General features: G+C 41.1%; 1 long non-coding RNA gene across 4 annotated transcripts in view; it reads left to right on the plus strand.

Annotated features, from left to right (window-relative positions):
- Positions 1 to 23,992, plus strand: part of LOC119625286 (uncharacterized) — a 108,130-nt gene that overhangs the window by 78,715 nt on the left and 5,423 nt on the right. The window contains exons 3-4 of one of the 4 annotated variants that reach the window (XR_012094324.1): positions 10,116 to 10,172; positions 17,169 to 17,918. This is a non-coding gene — a long non-coding RNA (uncharacterized lncRNA). Of the gene's footprint in view, positions 1 to 10,115; positions 10,173 to 17,168; positions 22,101 to 23,992 lie in introns of those variants that run through there. The other 3 variants (XR_012094325.1, XR_012094323.1, XR_005241417.2) reach the window with 3 other exon arrangements.

The following is a 23,992-nucleotide window of genomic DNA, read 5'->3' on the forward strand; positions in this document are numbered from 1 at the left end:
GGAATCTGCATTTCTACAAGGTGATTCTGATGTAAAAGCACTGATCAAGATTTTCCCTTTTTTATCCTGGGTCAGCCAAGATAAAGATATAATCTCTTACACCTTGGTTTGCAAGTCTCTATGGTGGAATAATGATATTTGTACCTCCTTTTCTCCTAGGAATATTAAAGAGACAATATTAGTAAATATATATATTTAAAAGTAAAAATCTCAGCGTTTAAGAGAACAGCGTAACGTGGTAGTGAAATAACAGGTGAGCATCAGGAAAATCTGGTGCTAGAACCCAGTCTGCCACCTACTCACTGAACTGGAGTCTCAATTTTAACATCTGCAACAAAGAGATTAATACCTACTTGCCAGAGTTAGGTTAAAAGAGAGAGTATGTGTAAAAAAATTGTCTTATGATTACCACACTCTAGATGTTCAATAAAAAGTAGATATTACTAAGAATGAGAGGAGCTATAACTTTGCTGGATTTATGTCAACTGAAAGTGATAAACAAAACCATGTGGTCAGGCGCTGTGGTTCATGCTTGTAATCCTGGCACTTTGGGAAGCCGAGGTGGGTGGATCACCTGAGGCCAGGAGTTTGAGAACAGCCTGGCCAACATGGCAAAACCCCATCTCTACTAAAAATACAAAACAATTAGCCGGACATGGTGGCGGGCGCCTATAATCGCAGCTAGTCAGGAGACTGAGGCAGGAGAATCGCTTGAACCTGGCGGCAGCGGCTCAGGAGCAGAGGTTGTAGTGAGCCAAGATCACACCACTTCACTCCAACCTGGGCAAAAGAGCAAAACGCTGTCTCAAAAAACAAACAAAAAACAAACAAATGAAAAAACAATGTTGTAAGAGCCACTAATATGGGAATGCTTGCTATTGCTGTATAACCTAGCTTTTCCTGACTGATAAAGATTTCAATTGATGGTAGAGTGTTTTGTTTTTAAATAATGGAACTGCCAGGTACAGCTTTCTCTATGAACTTTGGTCACAGTGGATATGAAACTCTTTAAGCAATCATGTATCTGCAAGGATGCCAAGCACAGATCCTCCTACTTACAAATGTCACTTTCAGAGGCCAACACAAAGAGCCTCTGGCAGGAATACACCTCTTGTCAGGTGTTAAGTTTCATATTTAACCAGTTGTTCTGTTGCTATTAGTTTCCAGTCATAATTTGTGTTGAGGGTGAGATCTTCTTGAGACACCATAAGAGAAAGCTTCTCTCATGCACTTGCACAGATAGGCTGTCTGCAGCGATGTGCGGTCCCCTGACTGCATGCAAGCATTTGCCACCTCCCAGGGATTCTAGTCTCTCTAGAGAGCAGTCTGCTCAGCTCAGACCCATCACTGTTGCGACTGTGTGAGATACCAGCTGCCCACCCCGTCAGCCCGCCTCCTCCTTGTTTACCGCACTAAAGCTCTCAACTGCTCCTCTCTGAGGCCTGGAGGATCCCTTGAGTGTTGTCAATGTCTGTCACAAATGAGGGGTTTGCATGGAAAGCTGCTGCTGAACATCTGTCAGGAGAGAAAAGCAACGATAATGAGAGAAGCAAAAAGTCCATAATCGTTACGGATCAGCACCACTTACAGAGGCAGTTTGGACGGGTAGAAAAAACACAAAATTTGGAGCATACGAAACAGGGATTTGGATCCCAGCTCCACTTGTTTTACCAGTGATAATAATACCTGACATTTATTGAGCATGCTCTAAGCACCTAACATAGATCATCTCATTTACTCTTCACAACAAACATATGAGATAGTGTGATGGTTAACTTGATGTGTCAACTTGACTGGGCCCGGGGGTGCCCAGATTAAACAGTGTTTCTGGGTGTGTCTGGGAAGGTGTTCCAGATGAGATGAGCATTCGAATCGGTGGACTCGGTAAAGTAACTGGCCCTCTCCAACATAGCGGGGCATCGTCCAACCTGTTGAGGGCCTAACTAGAACACAAAGGCAGAGGAAAAAGGAATGTGCCTCTTTTTTGTCCCACTGGCCTGCCTGAGCTAGAATATTGGTCTTCTCATGCCCTTAGACCAGATTCCCACCATTGGCCCCCTGGGTTCTTGGACCTTTGGGTTTAGGCTGGAATTTCTACCACTGGCTTTCCTGGGTCTCCAGCTGGCAGACTGTGGGACTTCTCCGCCTCTATAATCACATGAGCCAATTCCTCATACGAAATCTCTTCATCTATGCATATGAGTATATATATTTGCTCTGTTTCTCTGGAGACTAATACATAGTCAGTATTTAGACTAAATATGACTGACTAATACATCTATGTCCTAGTATATAATTACCCTGGTTTTATGGATCAGGAGAATTGAAGAACGATGCGACGTACCACAGGCAAAAATGTTTCTTTCAATCCTTCAAATGATTACTCTCCTTTTAAACTCTTGTGATGGCCAACATTCTGCCGGAGTCTGAAACGTTTGAGTGATTAATTTATGGTACAATCAAGGGACAGTGGATCTGCTAGAAAACACCTACAAAGCAGCACAGTGACATTTGCTAAAGGTGAGATGTAAGACAACAGTTTTCCATGTAATCACACAGGATTGGACAGAAAGAAGGCTCCCTCACTTACAGGCCAAAGTGAATTTGTCAGTTTCCTCACTGGGTTATGTGAGCATTTTCTCAGATATTTTCCTCCAAAAGTATTTTGTGTAGATAAAAGTAACTTAGATATGACTGGGCATGGTGGCTCACACCTGTAATCCCAGCACTTTGGGAGGCCAAGGCGGGTGGATCACTTGAGGTCAGGAGTTTGAGACCAGACTGGCCAACATGATGAAACCTTGTCTCTACTAAAAATACAAAATAATAATGATAATAATAATAGTAATAATAAGCTGGGTGTGGTGGCGGACCTCTGTAATCCCAGCTACTCAAGAGGATGATATAGAAGAATTGCTTGAACCTGGGAGGCGGAGGTTGCAGTGAGCCAAGATTGCACCACTGCACTCCAGACTAGGTGGCAGAGCGACTCCATCTCAAAAAAAACAAAAACAAAAACAAAAAAGTGACTTAGATGAGTCTAAATATCCCACCCCACCCCTACTGGAATCCTTCAACAGTTCCTCAATACCCAAAGAAAAAAGATCCATAACTTTTAACAAAAAATCGAAGGCTCTTCACAATCTTCCCCAAACCTACTTTTCAACAGTTCCTCAATACCCAAAGAAAAAAGATCCATAACTTTTAACAAAAAATCGAAGGCTCTTCACAATCTTCCCCAAACCTACTTTTCTGGCCATTCTTCACCTTCCCCCTTTGAACATATGTTAACCCTCTGTCATGCTACCTCATACCTGTTACACCTTTATCCCCATGTCTTTGTTCATGCTGTTCTCTCTATCGAGTATACCTTTTCTGCTAATTGTTGTCTGTCCAAACAATACCCATGTGTATTGATTCCCTGTGGCTGCTGTAACAAAGTGCCACGCACCGGATGGCATAAACAACAGAAACGCATTGTCCCACAGTTCTGGAGGCTGGACGTCTGAGATCAAGATGTCAGCAGGATTCATTCCTTCTTGGGGCTTGAGGGAAGGACCTGTTCCATACCTCCCACCCAGCTTCTGGTGGTTTGCTGGTGACCTTTGGCATTCATCGGCTTGTAGATGTATCCCTGATTCCTGCCTTCATGTTCACATGAAATTCTCCCTGTGTTTGTGTCTCCAAAATTTCCTTTCTCGTTTTCTTTTCTTTTTCTTTTTTTTTTGAGATAGATTTTCACTCTTGTCACCCAGGGTAGAGTGCAGTGGTGCGATCTCGGTTCACTGCAACCTCCGCCTCCCAGGTTCAAGCGATTCTCCTGTCCCAGCCTCCTGAGTAACTGGGATTACAGGTACCTGCCACCACGCCCAGTGAATTTTTTTTTTATTTTTGTACTTTTAATAGAGATGGAGTTTCACCATGTTGGTCAGGCCAGTCTCGAACTCCTGACCTCAAGTGATCTACCCACCTCGGCCTCCCAAAGTGCTGGGATTACAGGCGTGACCCACCGCACCTGGCCCAAATTTTCCTTTTTCATAAAATACCAGTGCTATTGGATTAGGAGCCCACTCCACTACAATACGACTTCTTGACCAATTATATCGGCCACCACCCTGTTTCCAAATAGGTTCACATTTTGAGGTACTGAGGGTCATGGCTTCAGCATATGAGTTGGGAACTGAGACACAATTCAGTGCACAACTTCATGCTTCAGTTCTCACATCCAAGACTACTACTTTATTTAAAATGACCTCCAAATTCCTGGCCGGGTGCAGTGGCTCATGCCTGTAATCCCAGCACTTTGGGAGGTCAAGGTGGGCAGATCACTTGAGGTCAGGGGTTCAAGACCAGCCTGACCAATGTGGTGAAACCCTATCTCTACTAAAAATACAAAAATTAACCAGGTGTGGTGGCATGCGCCTGTAATCCCAGCTATTTGGGAGGCTGAGGCATGAGAAATACTTGAACCCGGGAGGCGGAGGTTGCAGTGAGCTGAGATCATGCCACTACACTCCAGCCTAGATGACAGAGTAAGACGCCATCTCAAAAATGAATAAATTATCTCCAAATTCCATGATGAAATATGAATTTTTCTCCTCTGAATTTGCAAGTCATTTACATAGAATGACTTTCAAATGCCTTATGATATCTAAAACTCTTCAATTTTCCCTTATTATTCACCATGTGTGTTTTTCTGCTGAAAGTGGGATGTATTTCTTATTCGTCTTCACATTCTCCTCAAGGATCGTTACCTCGCACACAGTTGGCGCCTTCACTGTGTTTGTGGAATAGAATTGTAATCACCTCTTTTAATTTCTTCCTGCATAGTCACTTTTTCATGCTTTGTTTTCTTGCCAATAAGCTGCAACCTGCAACATCCCAAAGTGTGTTCATGCCCTAGCAATGTGCATCCCCACAGAGTGGGGCCAGTGGCAGGCATAAACGAATGCCTTCCTGAACACTAAAACTTAGCAGGCATGAGCTAATTCATTTCTGAACACTTTGGCTGACATTTTGGAAGCTTCAGCATATCAGTGCAGACAACATTTATCTCACACACACAGAAAGCCACTTGTTCCCAAATACCAGGCAGGTGTCTTATATAGATAGTTACACATACATTTTTAAATTCTCGATCTGCCAGCAGAAGGACACTAGATTTACGGTTGAGAATTTAACATTGTCCTCTTTAATCTGCTAAACCTGCCCCTGAAGGCGAGAGGCTCTTCACATCCCTAGAAGCCAGTGTTGTGCAGCATAATCCAGTCTACACTAGGGGGCATCACAGCCAACTGGGAAGTTTCTCTCTAGAGATGGGAACTGCAGAGGATTCCAGAGACTCTCACTTTTAAGGATATTTCAGTATTTCTGAGCAAAGTAAGCACTAATCACAACATATACATAAGTATTAACAAATGTGTGCTCTATGAACAAATAACAGCACAGGGTATAATACCTTGAGAGCCGTATTTAAATGCCTGTTAAAACTAGAATTTTTCAAATGATAAGTGATTTTTAAAAATTATTATTATTATTATCATTTAAGCAGAGTCTCACTCTGTCACCCAGGCTAGAGTGTAGTGGCGTGATCTTGGTTCACTGCAACCTCCGCCTCCTGGATTTAAGCAATTCTCATGCCTCAGCCTCCCAAGTAGCTTGGGATTACAGGCGCACACCATCACACCTGGCTCATTTTTTTTTTTTTTTTGCATTTTTGGTAGAAACAGGGTTTCACCGTGTTGGCCAGGCTGGTTTCGAACTCCTAACCTCAAATGATCCTCCCGCCTCGGCCTCCCAAAATGCTGCGATTACAGGTGTGAGCCACCTCACCCGGCTTCAAAACTATTATTGAAATCAGGATAATTGGCATGTCTATCAACACCATCTGTATATGTATGGAAACATCACACTGTACCCCAGTCACAATTACTATGTGTTAACTAAAAACAAAAGAAAACATATGTTACAATGAAAAATCTATACAGGAAAGAAGCTGGACAACACCTTAACCAAGTAATCAAAATGCAAGAAAACGTTGACCTAAGAGCAGGCAGAATGGTTCCTTGCAAGGAAACGTATCCTTTGTGTTTCCCCAAGGGGTAGATAGACATGGTACATCTCCTATTGTGATACCCGAGAATAATATACCAGCTCTCACACAGCATTCCTGCCCAAAATGCATGACATGAAGCAAATTAGGAGGAAACATCACATGCATGTAAAGTGATCGACATTCTATAAAATAAATGGCCCTTATTCTTTTTTAAAAAAATGTGAATGTCTTGATAAAGAAAGGCTTAGGCACTGTTCCTTATTAAAGGGAAGTAACTACAAACACAGGGTGACTAAATGCAATACATGGTCCTGGACAGAAGCTGTGCCAGAGAAAGCACATTGGTACCGAGTGTATAGAGACAGCAAAACCGGAAGGTGGACTAGAGTTCAGCTAAATACAAGCTGAAGACATAGGAGGAAAGGGGGTCTGATATATGCCATCTACTCTCAGACGGTTCATGGTTCAGAAGAAAAATATGTATATGAAAAACATACGTAGAAGGGGATGAGAGACGTGATAAAGTTGATGTAAAATATTTAGTATTGACGATCTAGGTAAAGGGTACATGGGTTCTTTTTACTATTCTTGCAACTTTTCTGTAAGTTTGAAATTACTTTGTAATGAAAAGAAAAAAATATTTTAATAAGTAAAAAGATAGGTTTTGGATTTTTTTTTTTTTTTTTTTTTTTTTTTTGAGACAGAATTTTGCTCTCTCGCCCAGGTTGGAGTGAAATGGTGCAATCTCATCTCACTGCAACATCCACCCCTCGGGTTCAAGCTATTCTCCTGCCTCAGCCTCCCGAGTAGCTGGGATTACAGGCGCCAGCCACCACGCCTGGCTAATTTTTCGTAATTTTAGTAGACAGAGTTTCACCATGTTGGCCAGGCTGGTCTCAAACTCCTGACCTCAGGTGATCCACCCTCCTTGGTCTCCCAAAGTGCTAGGAGTACAGGCGTGAGCCACTGCGCCCAGCAAAAAATTAGTATTTAAAGATACGAAAGACTGAGCCACTTTGAGATGCCTCACCTTTCGCCATTTATTTCTTGCACATCAGTTGCTATGTACCTTATCCAAGCTTGCCAGTGTGTTCAACTCTCTCCTCTCCATCCACTCTTCTCAAAGATGTCCAACAGCCAGCGTGGAGAATTTGGTGCCTTCTTCCTGCTACCCCAGCTGTCCCTGGCTTCTCTGTTTGTGCAAGAAGCTTGTTAGTCAATAGAATCTGTCCGTCAATTATTTTCATCCCTGATTGCACATTAGAATCACCTTGGGAGGCCTTAAATGATGATGACCTCTCAACCTCAGATTTTCTAATTTAATTAGTTGGGAAAAGGGCCCATTGATATTTTTAAAACCTCCTGGTGATTCTAATATTCAGCAAGTTTGAGAACCACTGAACTAATGTGTTCCCAGTGCTTATGAATGTGTGGGCCACAGACCTGCTGCATCAGAATCATCTAAGAGCATTATTAAAAGGGTAAAATGCCTGGCCATGGTGGCTCACACCTGTAATCCCAACCCTTTGGGAGGCAAAGGCAGAAACGGGAGAATCACTTGAGCCCAGGAGTTTGCAACCAGCCCAGGCAGCATAGTGAGAACCCCATCTCTACAAAAAATTAGCCAGGTATGGTGGCATGTGCCTATAGTTTCAGCTACTTGGAAGGCTGAGATGGGAGGATTGCTTGTGCCCAGGAGTTTGAGGCTGCAGTGAGCTGTGATCACTCAACTGCACTCCAGCCTGGGCAACAGAGCAAGACCCTGTCTCTAACAATCAATCAATCAATGTAAACCTCTAGGTGTTATTCCAAACCTACTAAATCAAACTCTGTGGGATGGAGGTCCAGACATCTTTCCATACATTCCAAGTGATTCTGAAAACTTAAAAATCACTGTTCTGTTTGGTTTTTCGTTTTTGTTTTTATTTTTATTTTTTGGAGGGGGAGACTCTCTGTAACCCAGACTGGAGTGCAGTGGCATGATCATAGCTCGCTGCAACCTCTACCTCCCAGGTTCAAGCAATTCTTGTGCCTCAGTCTCCCAAGTAGCTGGGATTACAGGTGTGTGCCACAAGTTGGGCTAATTTTTATATTTTTAGTAGAGAGAGGTTTTTGCCATGTTGGCCAGGCTCATCTCAAACTCCTGGCCTCAAGTGATCCTCCTGCCTCGGCTTCCCAAAGTGCTGAGACTATAAGCATGAGCCATCATGCTTGGCCCAAAAATCACTGTTCTGAAACAGCAGTTTCCACATTTCTTTTGATGGGGCTCACTTTCTGTCACTCCAGGGCAAGGTCGTGAAGCTGTGACATCCCAGCCCAGCCCTTGATAGCACGCACTGTTGGTTAGCTTACCCAACAGGCAATTCTAGCCCTACTCCCCTTCCTTCTTTCCTTCCTTCTTTCTTTCCTTCCACTATAGCTGCTGGAAAAGCTCAACACTCCCTTTTGCAGGCTCCCTCACAGCTGGTAAGGGCAACAGGACCCAATTTGGCCAGTCTTCAAAGGAGTAGTCTGCTAATAGGATTGAGAATCTCTTGTTTCTTCATAAAAGGAGTTTGCAAGCTCCATGTTCCTGGCTACCATTTTCCTCTTCTTCCTGCCTTGAAACTGGCTGTGATGCCTTCTTCTGACCATGTAAGGGCAAGGATAGAGACAAAAGGACAGCACTCTAAGGCTGATGGAGTAAAAGAGTGGAAAAACCTGGATCTCTGATATCGTTAAGAAGCCCACACATGCTTTCAGCATTTCTAACTGATAAAGCATCCTCCTCATTACCCATTCCAGAGAGAAACCACATTTAAAGAAGCATGACTCTGAAGTCTCCATTTGTCTTCCTTGTCAAACATTTAATATTGTCCAAGGATTAGTCTACAAAACCTAATGCATGAACTGTTGTACCCAAGTCTCTACCTCCACCTCCACTTCACTCTGTCTAATCTTGGAAGGCTTTCATTCCACATCCCACATTCTGCAGCCCCCAGACTCGCATCCCAGAAAGAACTGTCTCACCCAGGTCCTTCTGCTCCACCATCTAGGTTCCTCCAGTCCTTCTTTCCTCTCCCCAGTGCTCTCCCTTCCCTCCAGAGAGAATGCACCCTCCCCCTTCTCTTCTAAGACAGAGAACAAAACAGGAAGAAGCTAAGCAGAGAACAGGGGAGTGGGAAAGCTGTGGACCCTTAACATGAAGGATTTTTAACTGTTCACAGAGAAAATCCAATGTTTCAGAACACATAGACTCAGATGTCCTAGGAATGAAGGTTAAGGGAGAGACCAGTAGGCCGCTGCCCACGCTCATCCACAGACCTAGCACATCCGTTCTCAAGTCAGGCTACCCTTCCTAATAACCACTGGAGCTTTCCAAATTACAGATGCCAGAAATTCTGATTCAATAGATCTAGGTGAGACTCAGACATCTGTTTTTAAAAGCTTCCCAGATGACTGATGAGCAGCCAAGGCTGATAACCCCAGGCAGTAGAGGACAGCTGGAAAAACGACTCTCCATTGTCAACAGCAACTCTCAATTAAACAAGGAAATCTTGTCCTCTCCTCTCCTCTCCACTTAAAGTCATTCAAACCATGACTAAAGTAGTACTCAGCCCTCTGAGTTCACTGAGATTTTGTTTCACCTAATCAGAAAGAACTTTCAACTTGACAGAAAATGTGGATTACATCCTTGGTTACCCTAGAATCTTTCTGTCTCACATAAACACTTTAGCACCAGGCAAGCCTGGCCTAGTCTCCTAGTGTTTCTATATCAAATCATATTATTTTATTCACAAATTACTTCTGATAAATGACCCTGGCTAGCAGTCAAACTGAATTTTTACAGTGAACAAATACTTCTTAAAGAGACTGAAACTTTTCAGACTCATTGAAACATTTTCAGAACTTGACAAATATATAGATGCCATAATTATGCATAGTAGTTCTGATTGTATCTTTAGACCACATTTTACTTAGCATTGTAAGCTCATCTGTTTCGAAGAGAGAAAGAAAGAAATATCTTAGTCTGTTTCTTATTATGAAATTTAATTATTAATGAAACTCCTTTACCTTTTAGAACTACTCTTAGGATCTCCAGATGCAAGATGAAATTATTGGTGAACACCATCACGAGGTAATGGCAACGTGTCAAATGGAGAGAACATGTTATTATTAAAGGCTCTGAAAGAATTCAGTGAATTTTAATTATAAAGCCACAGACTTAATATTTTATCATTTTCCATCCCATGTATGTCATCCCTTGATATTTTCCAACATTTCTTTTTCTCAGGCTCCTGCTCTCTAGAACAAGGGTGATTATCCACATGGCTGCTAACCTCACGAGTACTTTGAGACACTGAATCCTTTAGAGAGTATAGCACATTGGAAAAAAACTACTAAATGAAAAGTATAATTTCCATAGCTAAAAAATGTTTGTCGTTAGTACCGATTATTCGCTCATCTGTTTAAATGAAATGACTCTCCATAGAAACTGATCTTCCTTCATTGAATATGTTGGCCTTAATGAGATTGAGGCCTTGTAATTACCAGGAGAAGGAAAGATCATTTGAACTGATAATATTCCATAAGGTTGTTCTTTTCATTTATTTCTCATGAATCATATGAACTACTGGGAGGTCTCATATCCATGCTTTTCATTAAGGAACAGGTAACGCATTTAACTTTGATTTTATGACTCAGTCTCGAGAACACTATGATCTGACCTCTGGGGTTTAGAAATAACAAACCACTTTCTCATCAATATCGGAATCATTCAGGAGGAGCTGGGAGACTGGTTTTATCCAGCACACATGCAAAAATGCATTTTACAAAGGCAAAGAAAATAGTCACACGAAGAGGATGAGAGTTGTCCGACAAAGAACAAGGCAGAGCATCCACTTGGGTCTGGGGCCCGGAGGGTCATTCTTTTTGATATAGCAGCTTCCAGAGGTGATTCACCACCTGCACTTGGGAGCAGAGATTTCAACTGGTCTGATACGAGCGGTAGATCATCTATGGCCTTGTGCACCCATGTTGTCATTTTAAGCACAATTAGATTCTAACTTCAGGGGGAGCCATTCTTGGGGCTAGGCTGGGCTAGGGGCAAGGGATCTCTGTCCTTGGTTGGTAGGACAACATAAGTATATCTCCTCACCCCCATAACTACCTTCTCTCCATCTCACAGTCTTGCTTTTTCTAACATGTTCTCAGCATGGCCTTACCTATTCACATGTTACTCTTCAGAAATGTGTTGTTGAAAAAGAATCCACATTTGCAGAATGTGCTAAGGAGAACAACTGTGTATCCTCATCTTCCCCTGGCTACGCCTCTGATTGTCATTCAAGGATTTTACAGGTTCACAAAATAATGTCATCCCTGTCCTAAAGAAGGAGAAACTCTGGGATGTATTCTCCAAAATGACTTTGTGTAGACTCTTGGAACAAGCCAAGGCTGAAGTTATTTTGGCCCAGAGTCTTATCCTTTCCCAGAGGTTATTTCTTACCACCAAATGGCATTCCTTCTGATGAAGGGGCAGTTTTTGCTCATGACAAACAAGCATAAGCACAGAGGAGAAAATTACTATTTTGATTTGAAAACTGAATTCGGGAAGCAGGTGAAGTAAGTGTCAGGTAGCGAAAGGAAAGTAACCATTGAGAGGCAGTATATTTTTGACCCTGTTTTAAAACTTGATCTCAGGCATAGGCAAAACTGGTTCCAACCAAGAAGATTTGTTTACTTGGGTTATATTGGAGGCAGAAAAGTCAATGTGAAGGCTAGAAAGAGTTTGAAGGAGAAAGAGTTTATAAGAAAGGAAAGTGAGAAGAAAGAGAAGTTGTACCACCCAAACTATCTCATCAACGTTTAATGGTATTTTATGGGCTACCCATCAAAGTTACTTAATATATATTTAAAAGAAAATGGGGGCCGGGCACGGTGGCTCATGCCTGAAATCCCAACACTTTGGGAGCCCGAGGCAGGTGGATCACAAGGTGAAGAGATCAAGACCATCCTGGCCAACATCGTGAAACCCCGTCTCTACTAAAAATACAAAAATTAGCTGAGCATGATGGCACATGCCTATAATCCCAGCTACTCGGGAGGCTGAGGCAGGAGAATCACCTGAACCCGGGAGGCAGAGGTTGCAGTGAGCCGAGATCAGGCCACTGCACCCCAGCCTGGAGACAGAGCAAGACTCTGTCTCAAAAAAAAAAAAAAAAGAAAGAAAGAAAAGAAAATGGGAATGTCATTATATACCTCCCTACCTAGTTGCAAAGAACATAAGGTACTTTGAAGTTTATTGAGACCTTTTGCGTAGAACTGAATGAACAAAGATGTGTTGTGACTCAATGACTAACTAAAGGAAATGAGTCATAAGATGGTGTATTTAGCTGTTTGAGCTTTAGCATCACACTCAGCCAATCTGACATTGTTTGTTGAAAATTGAGAAGTGAAGTTAGTGAATGCTATTTCTATTATTAAGTTCTCTATTTTCCAACATAAAATACATTTCTCAACTCCATGACTTTGAATTCAAACTTTTAGTGAAATTCATTCTCAAAAGCAAAGAGATTTTCTTGGTTGTAGATTTTATTCTTCTTCTTTTGAGTAAACATCTGCATTGACAATGGAACTTGTTAAAATTACAGAAAACTCATAAATTCAATGAAATAATCTACAGTCTTTTGCCGTGGGTCACGTAAATCCATGGGTATTAAAAAGAAATCAAATTAACAATTTGAAAAACCAATCATGGCCACTCCACAGCAGCCAACATCATAAAATCTACAACTCCAGGGTCTAGAACATGTTTAGTAATTTTATCTAATAAAATGGGAAATGTAAAATGTTTCATCTCAGAGGAAAAAAAGATATTAAATTTCTGTTACATTTGGTTCTCTTATATCCATCCACACCCTTGGATTCATATTCATGACAGATAAACACCTCTTTCCAAAGCCCAGTTAGCCCATGAGATCATAACATGTTCTCTAATCCTACTATTATTTTCTCTTTGTCTTTTTATGGCTCTTTTCATCCGTTTATCTACATGACAAGCAAGTAATAGAAATAGTCAAATTTCTGAGTTCTTATGGTATTCTTTGACAACTAGGTATGACCTAGTTAATCTTGTTAGCTAGTCGGAATAGTTGGTGAGACAACTGTTTAGCAGCTTCCGTTCATTTGTTCATTTGCTTCTTTTACCACCAAAACATAGGATGAAATCTTCTACTGAGTTTAACTCGATTTTCATCCCAAGTTAGTGCAACTGGTGCATGCACGAAGCTGTAGCTGCACAGGGCGGGTATGACTGAAGCCAGGAATATCAGTGCCCAATGTCAGCTGCCCCACAGTGCCCAGCTGAGGGGAGTGTGCCAGGGTGATTTCATCATTTAGTCTGCTGAATTATCTGTCAGAATTTTTCAGAATGGAGCTACAAGTGAGGGTACTGTTTATAAAGAGGAAACAGCCTCCACAAGCAAGTATTAATTCCATGATGAGGAAGCAACCCCAAAAGGTAGAAATATTGGCCGGGCGCGGTGGCTTACGCCTGTAATTCCGGCACTTTGAGGGGCCAAGGTGGGTGGATCACCTGAGATCAAGACCAACCTGGCCAACATGGCAAAACCTCATCTATACTAAAAATACAGAAATTAGTCAGATGTGATGGTGGGCGCCTGTAGTCCCAGCTACTTGGGAGGCTGAGGCAGGAGAATCGCTTGAATCCAGGAGGCAGAGGTTGCAGTGAGCTGAGATGGCGCCACTGCACTCCAGCCTGGGCGACATAGCAAGACTCTGTCTCAAAAAAAAAAAAAGAAAAGAAAAAACGAAAGAGGTATAAATAGTTAATAAAGGTGCCTATTTCTAGTAGCAAGTACTTATGGAACATTTACCATGTACCAGATATATTGACTTTAAAGGTGCCTTATATATATTGACTCAATCTTCAACCACATAAGAGTACCATTATTTATTTATTTATTTATTTGTCTGTTTGTTTATTTATTTATTTTGAGACAGGGTCTCACTCTCTCACCCAGGCTGGAGTGCAGTGGCACCATCTCGGCTCACTGCAACCTCCACCTCCCAGGTTCAAGCAATTCTCCTGCCTCAGCCTCCCAAGTAACCAGGGTTACAGGTGCGCACCACCATGCCAGGCTAATTTTTGTATTATTAGTGGAGACAGGGTTTCACCATGTCGGCCAGGCTGGTCTCGAACTCCCGACCTCAGGTGATCCTCCCCCCTCCACTTCCCAAAGCGCTGGGATTACAGGTGTGAGCTACCACACCCCACCCAAGGATACCATTATTATTATCTCCCTATTAAGAATGAAGAGATTAAAACTCAGAGGTTAAGTAAATTGCCGATATCACACAGCTGGTAAGTGGCGCTGTCAGTATTTCAAGTGTAGTTCAGAGTCTGTCCTCTGAACCAGTATGTTGTACTGCCATTTATAGACTATAAAGGAAAGTTCTACTTATTGATGAAGTGTATTTCTAGAAATGGGGTCAGAAAACCTTGTAGTTAAAAGCACCACTTTTTTCTCTAATCTGCCTGTAGTCAGCAGTTACTCTAGGTGATGATCTTAATTGGAAAGGAACAATACAGACTTAAATTTAAACCAGAAGAAATGGAGGCGTCAGCTGCTCAAGCAGACGCATGGATGGCTACAGTAGTGAAATGAGACAATACGGGAAGCATCAGATATACCAACTAGAGAAATTCAGGGCAGCAAGAATCAGAGACTGCCTGTCACAGAAACAAGTATGTACTAGGCTCCCGACTCTGGATTTATATGGCAACAAGCTATCTACGCCAGATGATTTAGCAATTGGTATAAATTGTCTCAGGTTGTTCAAAATATTTCCTCTTCTCTTTCCAATAACATAGTAACTTGTCTTTGGGTATCTCCCATCATATTCCATCCATTGTTAAAATCAGAATGGTATTTAACACTGTTGTTGTTTATGAATTTGGTTTTCCATAATATTCTTATATAACAATTAATATGCATAATCACAAAAGAAAGATGCTTTTTTTTTTTTTTTTTTTTGAGACAGAGTCTTGCTCTGTCACCCAGGCTGGAGTGCAGGGGCGTGACCTTGGCTCACTGCAACCTCCGCCTCCTAGGTTCAAGACATTCTCTTGCCTCAGCCTCCTGAGTAACTGGGATTACAAGCGCCTGCCACCACACCCGGCTAATAACAATATGCATTCTTGACAGCAATTTAAGAAATAAAGTATGCACACACAAAAATTACCTATTTTATCACAACACTTATGCTTTAGTTTGTCTTCTGTCTCCCTCTCAGTGTCTTTAAAGATTGTCATGAGATTTGAATGAGATAACACACAAAGTACGCAGTACAGAGACTCCCATCAAGTGTTCAACAAATGGAAACTATTATTAAGGTAGTGATTACTATTTTTATTTTATGTGAGTATTTCTGAAGGGAAGATTTCCAAAAGTAAAATTGTTCCTTAGGCAGGGTGTGGTGGCTCACGCCTGTAATCTCAGCACTTTCGGAGGCTGAGGTGGGAGGATCACGAGGTCAGGAGATCGAGACCATCCTGGCTAACCCCGTGAAACCCCGTCTCTACTAAAAAATGCAAAACAATTAGCCGGGCGTGGTGGCAGGTGCCTGTAGTCCCAGCTACTCAGCAGTCTGAGGCAGGAGAATGGTGTGAACCCAGGAGGCCGAGCTTGCAGTGAGCTGAGATTGTGCCACTGCACTCCAGACTGGGCAACAGAGCAAGACTCCATCTCAAAGAAAAAAAAAATTGTTCCTTAGAGAGCATGCACATTTTAAATTTTACCAGTAACTGACAAAGTTCCCTCAATTTACCATTTGGGAAATTTACCAAGTTCCCATACCAAATTACATTCCCACACAGTAAAAGATCTTTTCCCCACATCCACATACTAAATACTATCAACGTTTATGTTTTCACTAGTTTGGGTGAAACATGATAATTCAGTTTAATTTGCATTTCTATTTGTGAGTGAATTAAGCACCTTTTTATGATCATTATTATTAAACATTTGATGCGATGGGATTCTGTTCAGATCCTTTCTTCATTTTTTGTATTGGGTTATTTTCCTTCTCTCACTGATTTTTAATATCGCCTTCTATTTCGTGGGTGTTAATTCTCTGTCTCCATCTGCAAATATTTTCTTCAGTTTTCTCAAAGTCTTTTAACTATGTTCATAGTATATATTATGACTGTAAAATTTAAAAATTGTATGTATTCAAATGTGTCAATATTTCCCTGTATGGTTTTTGCGTTTGAGGCTTTTCCTGGGAAGGTCTTCCTCATTTCAATATTTATAAAAATATCTCCCTATTATTTTATTATTTTAGCATACTAATACAATAGCCTAATGTATTTGGAGTGGATGTGTATGTGCCTGTAAGATAAAGCTCTGCGTTTTTAATTCTGTGGCTCTCCATTCGTACCTATAACACTGGTCAAATTTTAGAGTTCTACCTTTTATTACAATACAAAATGTTATATGTAATCCCAGAAATAATACTAGGAGTCAAAATCTGTATAAGATTCTACAAACAGACTGGGCACAGTGGCTCATGACTGTAATCCCAACACTGTGGGAGGCCAAAGCAGGCAGATCACTTGAGGTCAGGAGTTCGAGACCAGCCTGGTCAACATGGCGAAATCCTGTCTCTACTAAAAATACAAAAATTAGCTAGGCGTGGTGACAGGCACCTGTAGTCCCAGCTACTGGGGAGGCTGAGGCATGAAAATCGCTTGAACTCAGAAGGCGGGGGTTGCAGTGAACTGAGATCGTGCCACTGCACTCTAGGGGGATAGAGCAAGACTGTCTCCAAAAAAAAAAAAAAACCTAAATAACTAAATAAAAAAGATTCCACAAACATACTATCTTACCCAGTGCTTCTTTGTACAAACAATGATTCGATGTTTTTAGTCTCAATCTCACTGATGGAGAAATTGAGGATCAGAGAGTTTAGGCAACTTGATTAAGGTCATAAAGTTAATGAGAGATGTATTTGAACCTGGTACATAGATCTTTTGACCCATGTCACTCATACTTTCTACCATCAACTATTGTCTTATGTGGTCTAAAGTATAATTAGAAAAATTATTGTGCAGGCACACCAGGACAACACCCATGAGGGGAGGACCAGGCCTCTGACCAAGTCAAGATCAGTGTATTTCGAAGTATCATGGACTCCCTGTTCCGGCCCTTCAATGCCTTCATCTCCATGACCAACTTCCAGGAGCTGTCGGCCTGTGTCTTCAGCTGGATTGAAGAGCACTGCAAGCCACAGGCCATGGGAGATCGTGACTGGCGTCTAGCACCAATTGAAAAACCAGCTTTACTGACCAGTTCTTGTAAATCTGCAGAACAGCAAACAAGAGGCCCCTGAGTCTCCATTTTGCCACTGAGCACTGGACCCATGAGATTGTACTGCAACAGCTCACCTTGGTCAGATTGTTTAGCTTGGTGTTTGTGTTTTTTCAGCCCCATTGTATCTTCAGCAGGGCTGGGGTGTTTGTTTTGTGAAAGCTTTTGATTAATTTGCTATATTGACCATAAAACTCAAACTTACCCAATCCTTCCCCTCCCCATGGAAGTCCTTGGGATGGGAGTCTGCCCTTGACACCCCAAAGAGCTCATGGCTTCTCAGCCCTTTCTCCAAGCCTCAGATTTCTGCTCATGATCTACATATATTTGGAAACTGTTTGCCTCTGTTTTGGTCTCTTGGGCAACATTTCGCCTAAGTTTGGCCATTTTGGCAGTAGTTGGAGAAAAAGAGTAAGAAGAAATATTACCACAGCCATGAAGGGTGAAAGACTGACTACCTTGTACTTAAACTAGGGCTGCCTGGTCAGTCCAAGGTGAGGCCAAGGGCTTTCTGGCCATCTCAGGGCAAGGCTACCAGGTTCTTCTCCCAGCCTCATATTCCATCACCTCCTTCCTCCTCTGCTCTGTTGGTGTTGGGAAAGCAGCCTCCCTCTCAATTCCTGCCTTCTCAGTTCCCACAGGCTGTGGTGCTGCGTGGCTGTGCCACAGCACCACATATTTGAAATTTTTTATTTTTCTCAACACCAATACAATTTTGCTAAAGTTACCACTTTGGAATATTAACTGGGCCTCAAAGCCACCCCTAGTCTTTCTGTCAAGCATATCTGATCCTGTCCCATGTCTCAATGTGGCCCACATTTCTCCCAGGACTTAGGGGTGAGGTTAAAGTGTACAGAAGATACTCAAAAGGTCTCCAGGGATACACAGGCTCAGGAAAGTCCTGGGGGAAGCCTTGGGCTCCCCAGATGCTGGTGGATAGTAACCTCTCTCCATCCTAGTCCTCCAAGCTCACTTCTGCCTTCCTCGGGTTTCAAATCTGGGAGGTTTGGCCATCTAGAGGAAATTAAATATTTTATATCCAATAAAATTACAATAATATTGTCAAATGCTTTCCTTCAAAAAAGGAAAAGACAGCTGGTCGTGGTAGCTCACGCCTGTAATCCCAGCACTTTGGGAAGCTGAGGTGGGCAGATCACCTGAGGTCAGGAGCTCGAGACCAACCTGGTCAACATGGTGAAACTTCATCTCTACTAAAAATATAAAAATTAGCTGGCTGTTATTACAGCGTGCACCTGTAGTCCCAGCTACTTGGGAGGCTGAGGTAGGGGAATCGCTTGAGGCAGAGGTTGCAGTGAGCCAAGATCGTACCACTGCACTCCAGCCTGGGTGACAGAGCAAGACTCCAACAACAACAAAAAAAGAAAATAGATGCTCATCTCTTACTTTCCATTCATGATTCTCACACCTTGATATACCCTGAGAAATATAACCTGATCTGGTGTAGAAAACAGAAATGATAATGACCCAAACATTCCCTAATTTAATTTTTATACTACAGCTTCATATTTTTAAAGCATTATCACATTTATTCAAATCAAGAATTGGCAAATTGGCCTTGTCTATGAAAAATCAAATAGTACGTATTTTAGGCAGGGTGGATGATATAGCCTGTCACAACTCACCAACTCTACTGTTGTAACAGGAAAACAACCTGTTACCACACGCAAAAGAATAGGCTTACCTGTGCTCTAATAAAACGTTATTGACTATGGCCATAGCTTTCTGACCTCTGATCTAAATTATTACAGGGCATCTTCCAGTCCCTATACTTCATTCATGTAGGTAATAATGAAGGAGTGAACAACATAAAACAGCAAATTTAAGGTACGAGAATAATTTGTGAGACTCTAATTTCTCAGAAAACAATGTGATAAATATCTTCCCTCCATTTTTATAATGGATATTAATATATTGGACTGATAGATGAGTTCAAGATATGTTTTGAAAGAGAAGCAACAGCAAACAGAACTCACTAATAGATTAGATGTAAGTGGAGAATCAGTGTTGATGCCATGTTTTCCAGCATGAGAAAATGCTTATGCCACTTATTGCAATGAGAAAGACTGGGTAAGTATATATTTGATGAAAGATAGAATTAAAAATTCTGGATTGAAATGTTACTTTTGAAATGTCTATGAAACATAAAAGTAGAACTGCCTGGCCAGACATGGTGACTCATGCCTGTAACCCCAGCACTTTGGGAGGCCAAGGCAGGTGGATCACCTGAGGTCAGGAGTTTGAGACCAGCCTGGCCAATATAGCAAAACGCTGTCTCTGCTGAAAATACAAAACTTAGCCAGGCATGGTGGTGTATGCCTATAATCCCAGCTACTCGGGAGGACAAGAAAGAATTGCTTGAACCCAGGAGGCAGAGGTTGCAGTGAGCCAAGATCTCACCACTGCACTCCAGCCTGGGCAACAGAGTGAGACTCCATCTCAAAAAGAAAAAAAAAAAAAAATTGTAGAACTGCCTATAGACTGTTGCACTCAGGGAAGAGGTTTACATCAAAAAGATAAATTTGGGAGACATCAGCTTATAGATGCCATTTAAAGCATGGAAATAATGGAAATAGATGAAAATATCTGAGCAGAGAATGTAGAAAGAGAAACCAAGACACAAAAGCATAAAGGATCTCAACGTACCTTCTGAATCATCCAAGAAAGAATAAGCATGTTCAGCATAGTTTACCAGTGCTAACAGGACTGTATTGTATTCCTAATTTTGGTAAATCTGTAATTTGTGTGCAGCAATAATCTATATTTATATTTCCCAAATCGTTTTTTCAAATTTATTAAACCACATGGCACTTTTTCTTTCCTTTTCTTTTCTTTTCTTTTTTTTTTTTTTTTTTTTTTTTTGAGACGGAGTCTCACTCTGTCGCCCAGGCTGGAGTGCAGTGGCATCATCTCAGCTCACTGCAGCCTCCACCTCCCAGGTTCAAGTGATTTTCATTCCTCAGCCTCCCAAGTAGCTGGGATTACAGGTGCATACCTCCATGTCCAACTAATTTTTGTATTTTTAGTAGAGATGGGGTTCCACCATGTTGACCAGGCTGGTTTTGAACTCCTGGCCTCAAGTGATCCTCCTGCCTCAGCCTCCCAAAGTGCTGAGATTATAGGCGTGAACCATCATGCCCAGCCACTTGTCCCTTTTTCTAAGAAATTGCTTGGAGTACATGTTCATCTAAACACAATTTAACTATGCTCACTGTCTGTGTGACAGGACCATTGGAGCCCCGAGCCTCAGCATCACTCAATTTATCCATGTAACAAACTTGCACGTGTACCTTTTAATCTATAATAAAAGTTGAAATTTTAAAAATAAAAAAAATGAAAACGCTCTACATATTCCAATTTAATTTAATATTTTTTATAAATTTATTTTCTTATACTCATCACTTTTGGTTGTCCAATAAAAGAGTTAATATTAGTCATCCTGGCAGAAGGGGAAGCAGCAGATTTCAAAGAATCTCTGCAATTCAAACTGTAGCTATATTTCATACCTATATACATAATATGCTCAACCCACTCCCTCTTGTGTAGTGTTAGCTGCCTAGGGATATGGGCAAATTCCCTGCAGTTTAATAATTTGGAAAGAACAGAGACTCGAAATGGAAACTTTCTTATCATTTGCTCAAATATTTTACCCTACACTTACACAAAATCAACCTCCACTTCAGGAAAGCAACAGGGAAGAAAAAGGAGGAACATTAGATAAAGGAAGAGTGACAGTGCTCAAGACGATGGATTTAGTGCGAACAACCATTCCTTTCCCGGGGGAGTGAAGAAAGGGGCAGTACTGTTCATCTTTCAGTATCATTGACTAGCTCCTATCAGACGAACCCTCCAGTAATTAACAACTATAAACTCTGGACACGGTACAAAAAAACAATCAACTGAGAGCACTGGACGGGGAGAAAAGCAGGGGGAAAAATGAAGTGGAACGCCATTGCACTCAGAGATCTCAAGTGGTCCGCCGACCCCGGCCTACCAAAGTGCTGAGATTACAGGCATAAGTCACCACACCCGGCCAAAAAGAGAAAATCTTAACAGCAGACAAAGAAAATAGCACACTCTGAATACAAAGGAACGAGAATCAAACCACTGACTTCTCACCAGAAACACTGGAGGCCAGAGGACAATCTACGGTTAAAATGCTGAAACAATTTTTTAAATTCAATGTCAAATTTTATCTTCAGCAAAAATATCCTTTAAAAATCAAGGTCAAATAAAGACATTTTTAGATAAGGGGAAAAAAATCTCTCTTTCGGATGAAACTATTGTCTTTCAGATAAAAGATTTCATAACCTACAGACCAGGACTGTCAAAAACGCTAAAAGGATTTCTTTAGGTGGAAGGAAAAGGAAACCAGATGAAAATCTAAATCTTTAGGAAATCATAAAGAGCATCAGAGTTACTAAATGTATGCAAATATATTAAAGATGACTTTTCCTCTTTTTTTAAAAAAGTATATGACTATTTTAAAGAACACATTGATCTTAATATTTAAAGTCGACTGATTTTATTTTTTATTTTTTATCTAAATGTGTCAAGATTAGATCGTAAAAGGTCATCAACTATTTGCTGGCATAAAACTGACATTTGAATAGAATGTGATTATTATTTCCTGAAGTCAAATATACATTTTCTGTCAACATTTACTTGTCATTCACTCTATTTGGATTTTTTTCCTCCCCTTTGTAGAAAAATGTGTTTAGAGTTGATAAGTTTAGCAGGCTTCTAGCCTAATAGGATTATTCTCAGAACATCTCTTTTAAAAGGGAGAGATTTTCCTAATGGACTTCCATTTTGGGAGATTTCTGAGTTGCTAATCAATGAAGCAATAAGAAATGAACACACTGCTTCATAGTCAGAACGCCCAGGTTCCAAGGAAATGTAAACTCTGCTATTTAAGTTAAAATAAAGATGAAAACATATTGAGATAAGGGTAAAATTCTTAGGAGAACATCCCCGCCAAAATTGTAATGTAAGGATTCTCCAAAATCATAATTTAAAGGTTTAGTTTAGAATGCCTTGAAATGCTGGTGGACAAAATTAAAGAAATTATCAACAATTCCAAATCTAGAGAAAAGTATCTAAAAATAAAGTCGCTAAAGTTATATTATATTAAGGTTCTTTTAGTAATTTCTAGAAGTAAACAAAAAGATGTATTTTCCCAATTTCTGCGTTTGCCTTCTTGTTATTTTGTGCTAGATGCTCCATCAGCGCACCCATGTCAACATACCAGCAATTAAACTCCTTATGTTTATCTCAAACCTTTTTCTCTCTGCACTGTGCACTCTATAGTATGACCATCTTCTTGGTCTCTGAAGTTCCAAACCTAAAAATTATCTTTGATTCCACCCTCACCCCTCATCAAAGGATTTACCTTGCCCTGACTATTTTTTTCTTTGCAAAATCTCTGTGAGCTTGCTTTTTCTTTCCCTCACCTCTTCCTCCAATCTAATTTAGGCTATAAAATATTTAACTTGGAGTCCCAAGAAGCTTAGATTTAAGAATAAGGAGTACAGAGGTAAAGAAGATTTATCTGTGCCTTAATAATAACTGATGCACAGTGAACATTTAAATTACTTCATCTGCCGGTGGCAGTGGCTCATGCTTGTAATCCCAACACTTTGGGAGTCCAAGGTGGGTGGATCACTTGAGGTCAGGAGTTCGAGACCAGCCTCCCAACATGATGACATCCCTGTCTCTACTAAAAATACAAAAATTAGTTGGAAGTAGTGGCGGGCACGTGTAATCCCAGCTACTGGGGAGGCTGAGGCAGGAGAATCGCTTGAACCCAGGAGCTGCCTGAGCTAAGGTTGCAGTGAGCCAAAATTATGCCCCTGCACTCCAGCCTGGGCATCTGTCTCAAAATAAATAAATAATTCTTACCATAACTCTGTGAGGTAGATACTATTGGGCTTGGGAATATTGGTGTTTTTTTTAAATACAGATTTAAGGGGTACAAGTGCAATTTCGTTACATGGATATATTGCATGGTGATAAAGTGTGGGCTTTTAGCGTAAACATTACCTGCCTTGTGTACACTGTACCCATTAGAGAATTTCTTATCCCTCACCCCGCCTCCTAATTTTCTGAGTTTCCAATGTCTATTGTTACACTCTCTGTGTTCATGTGTACACACTTTTTAGCTCCCACTTACAAGTGAGAACATACAGTGGGAAGACTAAGGTATAGAAAAATTAAGTACCTGTCCCAGGTAACACAAATATGTATAATAAGCAAGGCTTCAATAAAAACAGACTCTGAGTCTAAAACTTAAGTCTTAACTAGTTCAATATTGCCTTCCAGAGCCAGGTACTACCTACTTCCAGGTCAGTAGGTAGTCTGATGGCATTGCCATGCCTCTATTCCTTATCAAGGCCTTTTCAAATCGATTAAGTTCAATGTTCAAAACCATGGCAGTTACAGAAATGTGTTCCGTGAATCAATACCTGGTCTATTCTGGTATGCTGTCCTTCATCCACAGCTTTAGAGAAAAGATAAAAATGGAATCTACCTAGCTAGTTGGAGATATTTT

The sequence above is a fragment of the Chlorocebus sabaeus genome, chromosome 10 (assembly GCF_047675955.1).
Source record: "Chlorocebus sabaeus isolate Y175 chromosome 10, mChlSab1.0.hap1, whole genome shotgun sequence".
NCBI classification, from domain to species: domain Eukaryota; kingdom Metazoa; phylum Chordata; class Mammalia; order Primates; family Cercopithecidae; genus Chlorocebus; species Chlorocebus sabaeus.